The sequence below is a fragment of the Biomphalaria glabrata genome, chromosome 10 (genome assembly GCF_947242115.1).
Source record: "Biomphalaria glabrata chromosome 10, xgBioGlab47.1, whole genome shotgun sequence".
In the NCBI taxonomy this organism is placed as follows: Eukaryota; Metazoa; Mollusca; class Gastropoda; family Planorbidae; genus Biomphalaria; species Biomphalaria glabrata.
In genome coordinates, this window is record NC_074720.1 from 208,406 (window position 1) to 222,290 (window position 13,885).

Genomic DNA, 13,885 nt, shown 5'->3' on the forward strand with positions numbered 1-13,885 from the left:
ATAATCATTGACTCTAACACATTACCATTCTCTATCTAATCATTGACACTAAGACATTACCATTCTCAATCTAATCATTGACACTAAGACATTACCATTCTCAATGTAATCATTGACACTGAAACTTTACCATTTATAATCTTTTCATTGACACTAACACATTATAATTCTCAATCTAATCATTGACACTAAGACATTACCATTCTCAATCTAATCATTGACACTAACACATTACCATTCTCAGTCTAATCATTTACACTAACACAATACCATTCTCAATCTTATTATTGACACAAACACATTACCATTCATAATCTTTTCATTGACACTAACACATTAAAATTCTCAATCTAATCATTGACACTAAGACATTACCATTCTCAATGTAATCATTGACACTAACACTTTACCATTCTCAAAGTAATCATTGACATAGCATTCTTAATGTATTCATTGACAATAAGACATTACCATTCTCAATGTAATCATTGACACTAAAACATTACCATTCTCAATGTAATCATTGACACTTAGTCATTACCATTCTTAATCTAATCATTGACATACTATTCTTAATGTAATCATTGTCACTTAGACATTACCATTGTCAATGTAATAATTGACACTAAGTCATTACCATTCTCAATCTAATTATTGACACTAAAACATTACCATTCTCAATCTCATCATTGACACTAAAACATTACCATTCTAAATCTAATCATAGACACTAAGTCATTACCATTTTCAATCTTATCATTGAATTTAACACATTACCATTCTCAATATAATCATTGACACTAAATTATTACTATTCTCAATGTAATCATTGACACTAAAACATTACCATTCTTAATCTAATCATTGACACTAAGACATTACCATTCTTACTGTCATTATTGGCACTATGACATTACCATTCCCAATGTAAACATTGACTATAAGACATTACCATTCTCACTGTTATCATTGACACTAAGACATTACCATTTTTAATATAATCATTGATACTAAGACATTACCAGTGTCAATAAAATAATTGACAATAAGAAATTACAATTCTCCATCTAATCATTGACACTAAGACAATACTATTCTCAATCTAATGATTGACACAAACACATTACCATTCTCAATCTAATCATTGACACTAAGACATTTTCATTCTCAATCTAATCATTGACACTAAGACATTACCATTCTCAATGTAATCATTGACACTAACACATTACCATTTTCAAAGTCATCATTGACACTAAAACTTTACCATTCATAATCTTTTCATTGACACTAACACATTATAATTCTCAATCTAATCATTGACACTAAGACATTACCATTCTCAATGTAATCATTGACACTAACACATTACCATTTTCAAAGTCATCATTGACACTAAAACTTTACCATCCTTAATCTAATCATTGACACTAACACATTACCATTCTCTATCTAATCATTGACACTAAGACATTACCATTCTCAATCTAATCATTGACACTAAGACATTACCATTCTCAATGTAATCATTGACACTAACACATTACCATTTTCAAAGTCATCATTGACACTAAAACTTTACCATTCATAATCTTTTCTTTGACACTAACACATTATAATTCTCAATCTAATCATTGACACTAAGACATTACCATTCTCAATCTAATCATTGACACTAACACATTACCATTCTCAAAGTAATCATTGACATAGCATTCTCAATGTTATCATTGACAATAAGACATTAACATTTTCAATGTAATCATTGACACTAAAACATTACCATTCTCAATCTAATCATTGACACTAACACATTTCCATTTTCAATGTTCTCATTGACACTAAGTCATTACCATTCTTAATCTAATCATTGACACTAAGTCATTACCATTCTTAATCTAATCATTGACATAACATTCTCAATGTTATCATTGACACCAAAACATTACCATTCTCAATGTAATCATTGACACTAAAACATTACCATTCTTAATCTAATCATTGACACTTAGACATTACCCTTCTCAATGTAATCACTGACAAAATGACATTACCATTCTCAATGTAATCATTGACACTAAGTCATTACCATTCTTAATCTAATCATTGACATAACATTCTTAATGTAATCATTGTCACTTAGACATTAACATTGTCAATGTAATAATTGACACTAAGTCATTACCATTCTCAATCTAATTATTGACACTAAAACATTACCATTCTCAATCTCATCATTGACACTAAAACATTACCATTCTCAATGTAATCATTGACACTAATTCATTACCATTCTTAATCTAATCATTGACTTAACATTCTTAATGTTATCATTGACACTAAGACATTACCATTCTCAATCTAATCATTGACAATAGGTCATTACCATTCTTAATCTAATCATTGACACTAAGACATTACCATTCTCAATCTAATCATTGACACTAAGACATTACCATTCTCAAAGTAATCATTGACATAGCATTCTCAATGTAATAATTGACACTAACACATTACTATTCTCAAAGTCATCATTGACACTAAGACATTACCATTCTCAATCTAATCATTGACACTAAGACATTACCATTCTCACTGTCATCATTAGCACTATGACATTACTATTTTAAATGTAATTATTGACACTAAGACATTACCATTCTCAATCTAATCATTGACACTAGGTCATTACCATTCTTAATCTAATCATTGACACTAAGACATTACCATTCTCACTGTCATCATTGGCACTAAGACATTACTATTCTCAATGTAATTATTGACAATAAAACATTATCATTCTTAATCTAATCATTGACATAACATTCTCAACATAACCATTTACACTTAGACATTACCATTCTTAATGTAATCATTGATACTAAGACATTACCAGTGTCAATGAAATAATTGACAATAAGAAATTACCATTCTCAATCTAATCATTGACACTAAGACAATACTATTCTTAATCTAATGATTGACACAAACACATTACCATTCTCAATCTAATCATTGACACTAAGACATTTTCATTCTCAATCTAATCATTGACACTAAGACATTACCATTCTCAATGTAATCATTGACACTAACACATTACCATTTTCAAAGTCATCATTGACACTAAAACTTTACCATTTTTAATCTAATCATTGACACTAACACATTATAATTCTCTATCTAAAAATTGACACTAAGACATTACCATTCTGAATCTTATCATTGACACTAAGACATTACCATTCTCAATGTAATCATTGACACTAACACATTACCATTCATAATCTTTTTATTGACACTAACACATTATAATTCTCAATCTAATCATTGACACTAAGACATTACCTTTCTCAATGTAATCATTGACACTAACACATTACCATTTTCAAAGTCATCATTGACACTAAAATTTTACCATTCTTAATCTAATCATTGACACTAAGTCATTACCATTCTTAATCTAATCATTGACTTAACATTCTTAATGTAATCATTGACACTAAGACATTACCATTCTCAATCTAATCATTGACACTAGGTCATTTCATTCTTAATCTAATCATTGACACTAAGACATTACCATTCTCAATCTAATCATTGACACTAAGACATTACCATTCTCAATCTAATCATTGACACTAACACATTACCATTCTTAAAGTAATCATTGACATAGCATTCTCAATGTAATCATTGACAATAAGACATTAACATTCTCAATGTAATCATTGACACTAAAACATTACCATTCTCAATCTAATCATTGACACTAAGTCATTACCATTCTTAATCTAATCATTGACATAACATTCTCAATGTAATCATTGACACTTAGACATTACCATTCTCAATGTAATCATTGACACTAAAACATTACCATTCTTAATCTAATCATTGACACTAAGACATTACCATTCTCAATGTAATCACTGACAAAATGACATTACCATTCTCAATGTAATCATTGACACTAAGTCATTACCATTCTTAATCTAATCATTGACATAACATTTTTAATGTAATCATTGTCACTTAGACATTACCATTGTCAATGTAATCATTGACACTAAGTCATTACCATTCTCAATCTAATTATTGACACTAAAACATTACCATTCTCAATGTAATCATTGACACTAAGTCAATTTCATTCTTAATCTAATCATTGACTTAATATTTTTAATGTAATCATTGACACTAAGTCATTACCATTCTCAATGTAATCATTGACACTAGGTCATTACCATTCTTAATCTAATCATTGACACTAAGACATTACCATTCTCAATCTAATCATTGACACTAAGACATTACCATTCTCAAATTAATCATTGACATAGCATTCTCAATGTAATCATTGACACTAACACATTACTACTCTCAAAGTCATCATTGACACAAAGACAGTACCATTCTCAATCTAATCATTGACACTAAGACATTACCATTCTCACTGTCATCATTGGCACTAAGACATTACTATTTTCAATGTAATCATTGACACTAAGACATTACCATTCTCAATCTAATCATTGACACTAAGTCATTACCATTCTTAATCTAATCATTGACACTAAGACATTATCATTCTCAATCTAATCATTGACACTAAGACAATACCATTCTCAAAGTAATCATTGACATAGCATTCTCAATGTAATCATTAACACTAACACATTACTATTCTCAAAGTCATCATTGACACTAAGACATTACCATTCTCAATCTAATCATTGACACTAACACATTACCATTTTTGTTGTTTTTATTAAAATTAAGTCATTACCATTCTCAATCCAATCAATAACACTAAGTCATTACCATTCTCAATGTAATCATTGACACTAACTCATTACCTTTTTCAATGTTTTCATTGACATAAGTCATTACCATGGTCAATCTAATCATTGACACTAAGACATTACAGAAAGTAAAAATCCCAGTCTTCACCAGAATTCAAACCTGAAACCCCTGGTTCAGAAGCTAACAACTTTACCACTCGGCCACCACACCTCCTACCTAATTTGACATTCTTTCTGATAATTAAGTAATAAAATGTATTCTTTGTCACAATTGGTCATAGCTAGAAGTTAGGCCTTTCTTAAAATTAGACAGTTTTTGTCTGACATGGTAGTTATCTTCTAATTCTTTTTTTTTTTTGGTTTCATTAATGTACTTAGTTTGTAGCTCCTTTTCCATATTTCATTGACCTCAGTTGATATCATGCAGAATGTCAAACTTTTTTTAGGTGGCATGCAATACAATAAAAAGCTATAGTATAATGATCTTGGCACAAAATTTTTTTTTTGTTTTAATTTTCGAAAAGGTCAATAGCAAATATTCTTTTTTTTTTATGCTTTGCTAAGCCTACTTAGCATACTTTATAAAAGTGCATAATTTGACTATGGTGAGTAATGCTTATAATATTAGCTTTTTCTTGCATCAAAGTAAATCAGAAATTATTTTTTAAAAATCAAATGTTGATTTAACATGATCATCAATTTAGTTGCTCAGAAAAGAAAAAAATGTCTTTGAATGAAAAAATGGTTAGAATTTTTAGAATAGTTAGGGATTAAAATGTAAAAAGAATGCCTTTTAGAATTTGCAATCTATATGGCAGATGATGTAAATGTCATCTGTTTCTGTGGCCTACTGTTATAAAGGTATCATATGGCCAGCACAACGACCAACCTTCTTTACTTTCCCCAACTAATGTCAGATACCCATTAGAATTGCACTGACCCAAGGCATTCTAAAATCCTGAAATTCAAAAACAATCTTCAACAAGATTTGAACCTGAAAACCCTTAGCTCTAAAGCAACCGCACTAAACCACTTAGCACCCCCCCCTCAACCACCACAGAGCTGTTGGGTGTTTGAGGTGTCCCTATCTCTACACAAAAAAATGCAATTAATTCTCAGAAAAAAGGACTATTTGCTTATAAATCAAATATTTATCTGATGATCAAAGAAAAACTCAAATCCCTTTAAAAAGTTTGTACAAATGCACATCTCCCAGTATATCAGAAAAACTGTGTTGCCACTCTTTAATGGTGCTTCACACATTGAGCATGTTTGTATTTTATACACCACATTAGATTACTATTGCTTTATGCCTGTGAAATATGGAAAGTATATCACCTGAAATACATCATGAATTAACTACATTTGCTGGGTATTTTAGTGAAGAAATTGTGGTTCAGAGAAACGCACTGCATGTGTCTAATGTCATTGCTGCCCAAGGCTGTCCTACTGATGGCTAGTATTCTTTTTCTGTAACTGTCCCTAACGATAGCGTTGTTGCTAAATTTAAATTTACCTTATTTGTGTTAGACACAATCAACTGAAAAATAAGAATCCATTCGAGATTTAAGTCTCAACTTTGAGATCTTTGACTGTTTGGCGGATCTTAAAATAATGACTGTAAATAAAACCAAACAAACTGCACATGTGTAGTAAATGCCTCTCCTCTTGTTTCTGATTTGTCTTTTCATTGTTGTTAATTAGTCATCTGTTCTTGAACCAGTTTCCACTGTGTAGTAGTCTTTTCGCTCAACAGCACATCCTTAATGACATAATCAAAAACCAACATGACCATCCTAAGGAACACGTCAGAAATGTCATCTTGAGGAAGAAGAGACTGCTGGCAGAAAAGCCTGATACCAAATATTGAGTTGCTGCTGCTGAGAATTTCGCAGTCGACAGACACACAGAGAAAAAAAAAAACATGTTTGGATTTTGGGAGTTATTAGAGAACATGGCTTTACATTACATATCTTGATTCTTAACTTGCTTCATATGTCTCGCTTTTCGAGCAATAATAATGGTCAGTTCAACTTGTTTTGTCTTCATCCTAAAAGCTGCAATACAAAGAAGAATATCAGAACTACTCGATAAGCGATCATCAGCAGCTTGTCCATCGCAACGAAAATCAATGCATTAGTATATTTAGTAAAGTTATTGACAGTTTCAGCAGCCAAACATTTGCAGTTTTCGTTTGATCGAATGTAGGGAAGCACGGTCCTCACTGATAAAGTTAACAATGAATGTGTACATTGAAGATTTTGTTCACGTTTTTAGTTGTTTTTTTTTTATTTCATGAATAAATAGAGTATTTAATGTTTACTGTTGAGGCTAAGACTTTGAGCCATGGTTAGCAGCTTGCACTCTGTGAAAAATCCTGAGGGCGCCCATGCCCATGGCTAGATCATCCAGATGATAGATTTAGACATAATAATAGTAATACAGATACTGTGAGATAGAATATATTCTAGATCTAAATCTACATTAGATAAGATAATAAAATCTAATCTAAACTTGTCCTCTAGTCTACTAGTGCCTCAAGGTCAATATTCTAGACCTAGATCTCTCTATATATAATAATAATTTAACTTATGAGTAATAGAGTCTAGAGATCCATATAGACATAGACTATCTACTAGATCTAGATTAACTAGATATGATATTGATAATCTATCTAGACGTCTAGAGTCTAGATCTACTAAAATCTACTTACGGTAAAATCATCGTTAACTAGAATAGAAACAATAGTTACTAGATTTACTAGAGTAGATTTTACTACTACTACTACTACCTACTACTAGTACTTAGTAGTACTACTACTAACTACTAGTACTACTGTACTACTATACTCTTTGACTTAGACAAAATACTAATTATGGTACTAGATTTTACTAGATCTAGAACAGTTTAGACTATTAAGACATTTACCCGTGTTGCTTCATCCGATAAAGATAAATGTTCGCGAACAGACAAAAGAATTTTTAGTTTATTTATTTTTTTAGAATTTTATTTTGTTTCTTACGCCTCTTTAAAGTTTCAACCTGCGAATGCTGTGAGTGTGAAAGCAAAACACTCGCCATTTTGTTATTTATATACAAAACTATAGATACGAATTTCGGCTAAGTGATAAAGAATTTAGTAAATATACGATTGCTTTCAACTATTACCCAGTAGATCTAGATCTAGATCAGTGCTTTTCAAACCTTTTTCAACAGGTACCGCTCGTCGATATCCAGTAAACTGAAGTAGATATACTTTACTGTCAAAGAATCGAGTTTTTAAAATAAAAACATCACTATAATGAAGATGTTAAAGCCAGACTCTATCCTGACTAGATATCTTGAAGTAACTGTTTAAAAACGGGCAGTGTATCTGTAACACACCATTTTTTGGCTCCCCCTCCCCCCTTTTTTATTCTAGGAACAAAAATTGTAATATAAATACATTGCGCTCAAATAATAAGAATAACTATAGAGTGTATTACCTAGCTCAAAATATCTACAATATATAGGCCTATTATATAGTCACAATCTAAAACTTCGCTTCTACAAAATGCTAAAGTTTCTCGTGATAAAAAAAGGACTTGCTGTAGCCTATAAGGCTATAACAGTCATTTTTTTAAAGCCGTTTGTGTTCTGACATCTATTGTGTTTCAGATTCACTTATAACAGTTTTGTTTGGCGAAAAATTGATTAGCTATGACTTCTGTTTTAACTAAGAGAACAAAATATCGCATGTCTTTAGGTAAGGTAGGCTATATATAGATAATGTTTTTGCCAAGAGAATCACTTTTGAGATTTATTGAAATACATCATTTAGCCTACATGCTAAAATGCGTACTCAATTATACAAACTATAATGTACCTTAATATTCCATAATAAACTGTAGATCCGTGTTTCTCAAACGTTTACTAGTTGTGAAAACAATTTCATTTGCACCCCCTTCCCTTTTTTAGCAAGATTTGGTCTAGGGAAGCGCTGAAAGCATCCCAATTGGGATCCGGAACGGTTTAACTCGGTTATAAGGACAAAGAAAAGTAACATACAGACATAATTTTCGCGTTTTTCTTTTAGAAGTAGGCCTAAATGTACAATATATTTTGGAATCCTAATGTACGTAGTAGATGTTCGTTAAAGCTGCTCCGTTTAGACTTTTTTTAAATTTTAATATTGAAACATTCGCTTGTCCAATGTGTAAATTTTTTTTTTTTATGTTTTGAATATTTTTTTCATATTTCAAGTTTATTGCACCCTAGCCCAAACTTCCTCCCAGGACAAGCGGGGATAGTGGAGGGTAGGGAGACCATCGATCATCTGTACTGGACGCATATACCACACAACAAGCCATATCCGTATCCCCTTATTAAACCGACTAAAACCGATAGCAGACAACATCATATCAGAAGAACAAGCAGGTTTTAGACAAGGTCGCAGCACAACAGAGCAAATCCTAAACCTCAGAATACTCTGTGAGAAATATCTCCAACACCAAGAGAATCTTTTCCATGTCTTTATTGATTTCAAGAAAGCTTCCGATTGAGTAGGCCTATAGCACGGAGCACTCTGGGCGACAATGGAAAAGTACAACATTAATAAAAACATAATCAAAGTTATCCAGAACCTCAACAAGGATGCCACCAGTGCCGTGTACTTCAACAATAATATTGGGGACTGGTTCAAAACCACAGTTGGAGTAAGACAAGGCTGCCTACTGTCACCAACACTCTTCAATATCTTCCTTGAAAGGATAATGGAAGATGCCCTCGAGGGCTATGAAGGTACTGTTAGCATTGGAGGAAGAAGAATTACTAACTTGCGCTTCGCAGATGACATTGACGGCCTAGCAGGGACAGAAGAAGAACTAGCTGACCTGGTGATGCGCATTGACAAGACTGCCGCAGCATATGGCATGCAAATAAATGCCAAAAAAACTCAAATTATGACCAATAGCCATCAGGGCTTTAAAAGAGACATCAGTATTGGAGGTGAAAAGCTAACTAGTGTTAACAGCTTCAAATACCTCGGAGCTATTGTCTCAGATGAGGGAACAAAACCCGAATTATTGGCCCGAATAGCACAGTCCATAGCAGCCCTTTCAAAACTTAAAATAATATGGAAAGATAAGGGCTTAGCCCTCGGCACCAAAATCAGACTGATGCGCTCTCTGGTCATGGCCACATTTTTATATGCTTGCAAGTCGTGGACGTTGAATGCAGAGCTTGAGAGGAGGATCCAAGCAATGGAATTGAGATGCTACAGAAGGATCCTAGGCATCACATTCAAAGACCGCATCACAAACCAAGAAATCAGAGACAGGGTTACTGTAGCGATCGGAGCCCATGATGACCTGCTAACTATTGTGAAAAGACGAAAGCTTAAAACCTTTGGCCACATTAAAAGATCTACGGGGCTCGCAAAGACCTTCCTTCAGGGAACAGTGCCAGGGAAAAGAAGAAGAGGCAGACAGAAAAAGCGATGGGAGGACAACATTAAAGAATGGACAGGCCTGCCATTGAGAGAGGTTCTAAACAAGGGAAAAAAAAGAGAGGAATGGAGAAAGACGGTCGACAAATCTTGCCTGGTGCCCCAACGGTCCAACAGACTAAGGGATAGGTAAAGGTAAATCTTCAAACTTCACTTCAAAACCAATGTTGTGAACACATTCTCACGACGCTATACAAACATAAACAAGTATCAACTATTTCACCACACTCTGCAACGAATCTTTCAAGAAGAGCTCATAAAGCCTCAACAGAACTAGTTCTTTTCAAAGCCATCAAACTTTATGGAAACCCAACGTCGTATGTTTAAAATTTGGCACAAGTGACCAAAACAAAAAGTCCAATTTCTACATTTAATGTTGAATGCAAAATCTCATTCATTCTCTTCTATGTTAATGCTTACTTAGGATGCAATGACACACACACACACACACACACACACAAAGGTTGAATTGTACTTTCGATTGTAGAGTGCTCAGATAGATGAAAAAATTGAGTCATCGATTCTTGGGTATAGAAGATCGTACGACTACAACTTGTCTTTGCTTGAGGCAGATAATTACCACCAAATAGTACGCGTACCCTAGTGCTATTAGAGCATGGAATGGGTTGCCTGAGCTATCCAGGAAAACCAGTGACTTGGCAGAATTTAGGTCATTGACTACATGCATGACGCGTAGGACGTAATCATCTTGTTTTTTGAAGTAACGTCTGTATTATATAAGATAAGGCACGATACCATGTGCATGATTTGATTATAGACCTAGGTTTAGATCCTTTGTATCTAGGAGAGTGGTAGCCATACTCGACTTCAAACATGACTTCATTGGCCTAGGGACACGCGTAGGGCGTAATCATCTATTTGAAGTAGAGTCTGTATTTTATAAGATAAAATACACCCCTCCCCCGGGTTGGCTTGCGGTAAAGAAGGCTTCAGGAAGCAACGTCGAGGAAAAATCAGGAGTGAAGCCCCATAAGTTGGGAGTGTCAACTATAACAACTGAGTTGGTGCCAAATGTAACACGAAGCGTTCCATTGAATTTCACCAGCAAGGTCGAGAGAGGGATTGTGACGCATGGGTCACCCAAAGGCTAGTAATTGGCTGGTAGACCAGAGAATCTCAATGTAGACCTATAGCCTACAAGTGCAACCTTATTTTGAATTGCTGTTCTTTCTACAGCGAATCCTCTACGAAATATAGTAGTTATGTTGTTAGTTCATCACTTAGAATGGGAGAGGCTTGCAATATGGACCAGGATCAAACGTGGACCACCTCGATATTATGGAATGTACAGTATTGCCGTAAACCAAATATTTAGTACGCAGTAGTGACTGCCCTTACTTAGTTTCATATCTATGTTCATACATCAATGTACAGAAAACGAGCATTTCCCAAGTTAAAGTAATTTTGCGTTTTCGCATATTTTCTTCTAAACTTTGTTCGTTATTCATTTCTGTATGAAATATGGATCGTTTGTGTATTCTAATATAGGCCAGTGGTCTCCATTAGATTCGTGACCATATCGCTAGTGAATTATATCAGATCCCATATGTATTATAGGCTAAGTTTCTGTATTTTTCATTTTCTGTATTGCCAGTAGTTGCTAACAGTGGTTTAGACAAGAACCTGTTTGATGTCTGTTGAAAACAGAGATGTGGGGCTGAATCAAAAGGCAAATACTTCTAAAAAAAAAACATGGACTACAACAGTAAATAGGATAATATTAAAGGGAAGCAACTTGGCAGAGTACAAGTATTATCAGATGTCCGATGAAGCTGAAATAGTAATAAAAAACATTTCTAGGAGACTAGATGCTCTTTGGTGGTACAAAAAAAAAGGGGGCTAATGAAACTTGTAGATGATGTAGCTAAAAAGAACAGCCTCTATCATGCCTTGTTTGAGCAGTGAGATTGCAGCTATATAGTCTTTTATATTAAGTTGCCTGTAGTTCTGCTAATGCGCCCTTTTGGTGCCAGTTACTTATATTAGTGAGTTAATAAGGCTTTTTGAGTATGAAGTTTCAGTATTTCACATAACAGCTACACTTTCCCAGCTGTGACCTACATATAATGTTACATTCAGCAGACAGAACAATGGTTCAGCTGTTATCACTTTAGGTTCTTATTCGCCCGCTACGATTTGTCTTAAATTTTCTTTTGGTTTCAAATGTGTAACTTCAGTACTAGTTTATAATTATTGATTTTCATTCAAACTGAGATGTAGTTATAAAGTATTTAGATCAGTGCAGTACATTGTAATGTGCTGGCTGAGAAGTTATGGAACAATCTCAGTATTTCTTAACTTAAAACTTAATCTATTCAACACAAGAAAATATATTAACAAGCAAAACTATAATCTGCGGACATGTCAGTCCATTTATTCAATGATCAACATAGTCAACCAAGGTCACTTAGACCCTTAATTTGAAGCAAACATAAATAAATGAAATCTGTGTGTACAGCAACAATGGTCATATTTTAGAGTTCACTTCCAGTAGATCCCACAGGACTGGAAGCAATGCTTGCCACTAACACTAAGACTTTGAACTAGGACTGGATAGGATTTCAATTGAACAAGTGAAACGATCAACTCAACACCTTGGTCCATAAGTTGAACTGTTTTGAACCTGGAGAAATGACTCAATATAATTTGACCAGAAGGCAGATCTGTTTCAACAAAAGCCTGAGTTCTAATTCATAAGTCAACAATATCAAGAAAAAAAAAGTGTCACTTTGTAATTTTACAGAACCAACTGAATGGCCAGAGTCTAATGTACATGATATCACACATTCACCCACACTAGATCTACAGATCAACATATGTTACTATCTAAAAATGTTTGAGAAATATATAAATCAATGTATCAAAAGGGAAAACAAAAGGTTTAAAAAGCTGCACATTGCCATCCAACTAACAATAGTCAACAAGAGACTGCAGTCTGGAAACATCCAGATCAAACTGGTTTTATTTTTTCTGTTTTTTGGAACATGTGAGAAGAAGTTAAGGAAATTATACACTTTCAATCAGATTACTAACTTAAGTACTAAGAGGCAACATTATCTATTTCTAGGCTCTAATTAGTAATATGATCACTAATATACCAAGACCCCCCTCCATAATGACGGAAATAAAAAGGAACAGATTACGCTGGGCAGGTCACCTTGAAAGAATGTCAGAGAACAGAGGAGCAGCAAAGATTGTTCACAAAACAAACAAAAAGCAGGCACCTCAAAGGTAGGCCACAGTACAGTGGCTTGACAATGTAGAGGCAGATCTAGAACAGCAGGATAGATCAGAATGAAAAGATGTGCTATAGTAGGTCAGGGCCCTCCAAGGGCTGTAGTCCCACCGGGATGGATGAACATAATGACTATTTTAAAGTTAAACTGCCATTATTACAAACTATTGAATTCAAACATGAGAAGGACCAACTGATTTTTATGTTTTTTTTAAAGTGACTGGATTTTTTTTCTACCTTTCCCAATTGAAATGTTTAATTCCCAATTGAAATGTTTAATATACACACCTCACTCATGTATCTAGCAATGGAAAGATGACTAGAAACTTTAAGACCAGAA

The 13,885-nt window shown here is 33.6% G+C and overlaps 1 long non-coding RNA gene across 1 annotated transcript in view; it reads right to left on the reverse strand.

Moving 5' to 3' along the window:
- Nucleotides 1-8,176, reverse strand: part of LOC129928756 (uncharacterized) — a 32,609-nt gene extending 24,433 nt beyond the window's left edge. Inside the window, exon 1 of the long non-coding RNA XR_008780229.1 lies at nt 7,734-8,176. This is a non-coding gene — a long non-coding RNA (uncharacterized LOC129928756). The remainder of the gene's footprint in view (nt 1-7,733) is intronic.
- Between the last annotated feature and the right edge of the window lie 5,709 nt (nt 8,177-13,885).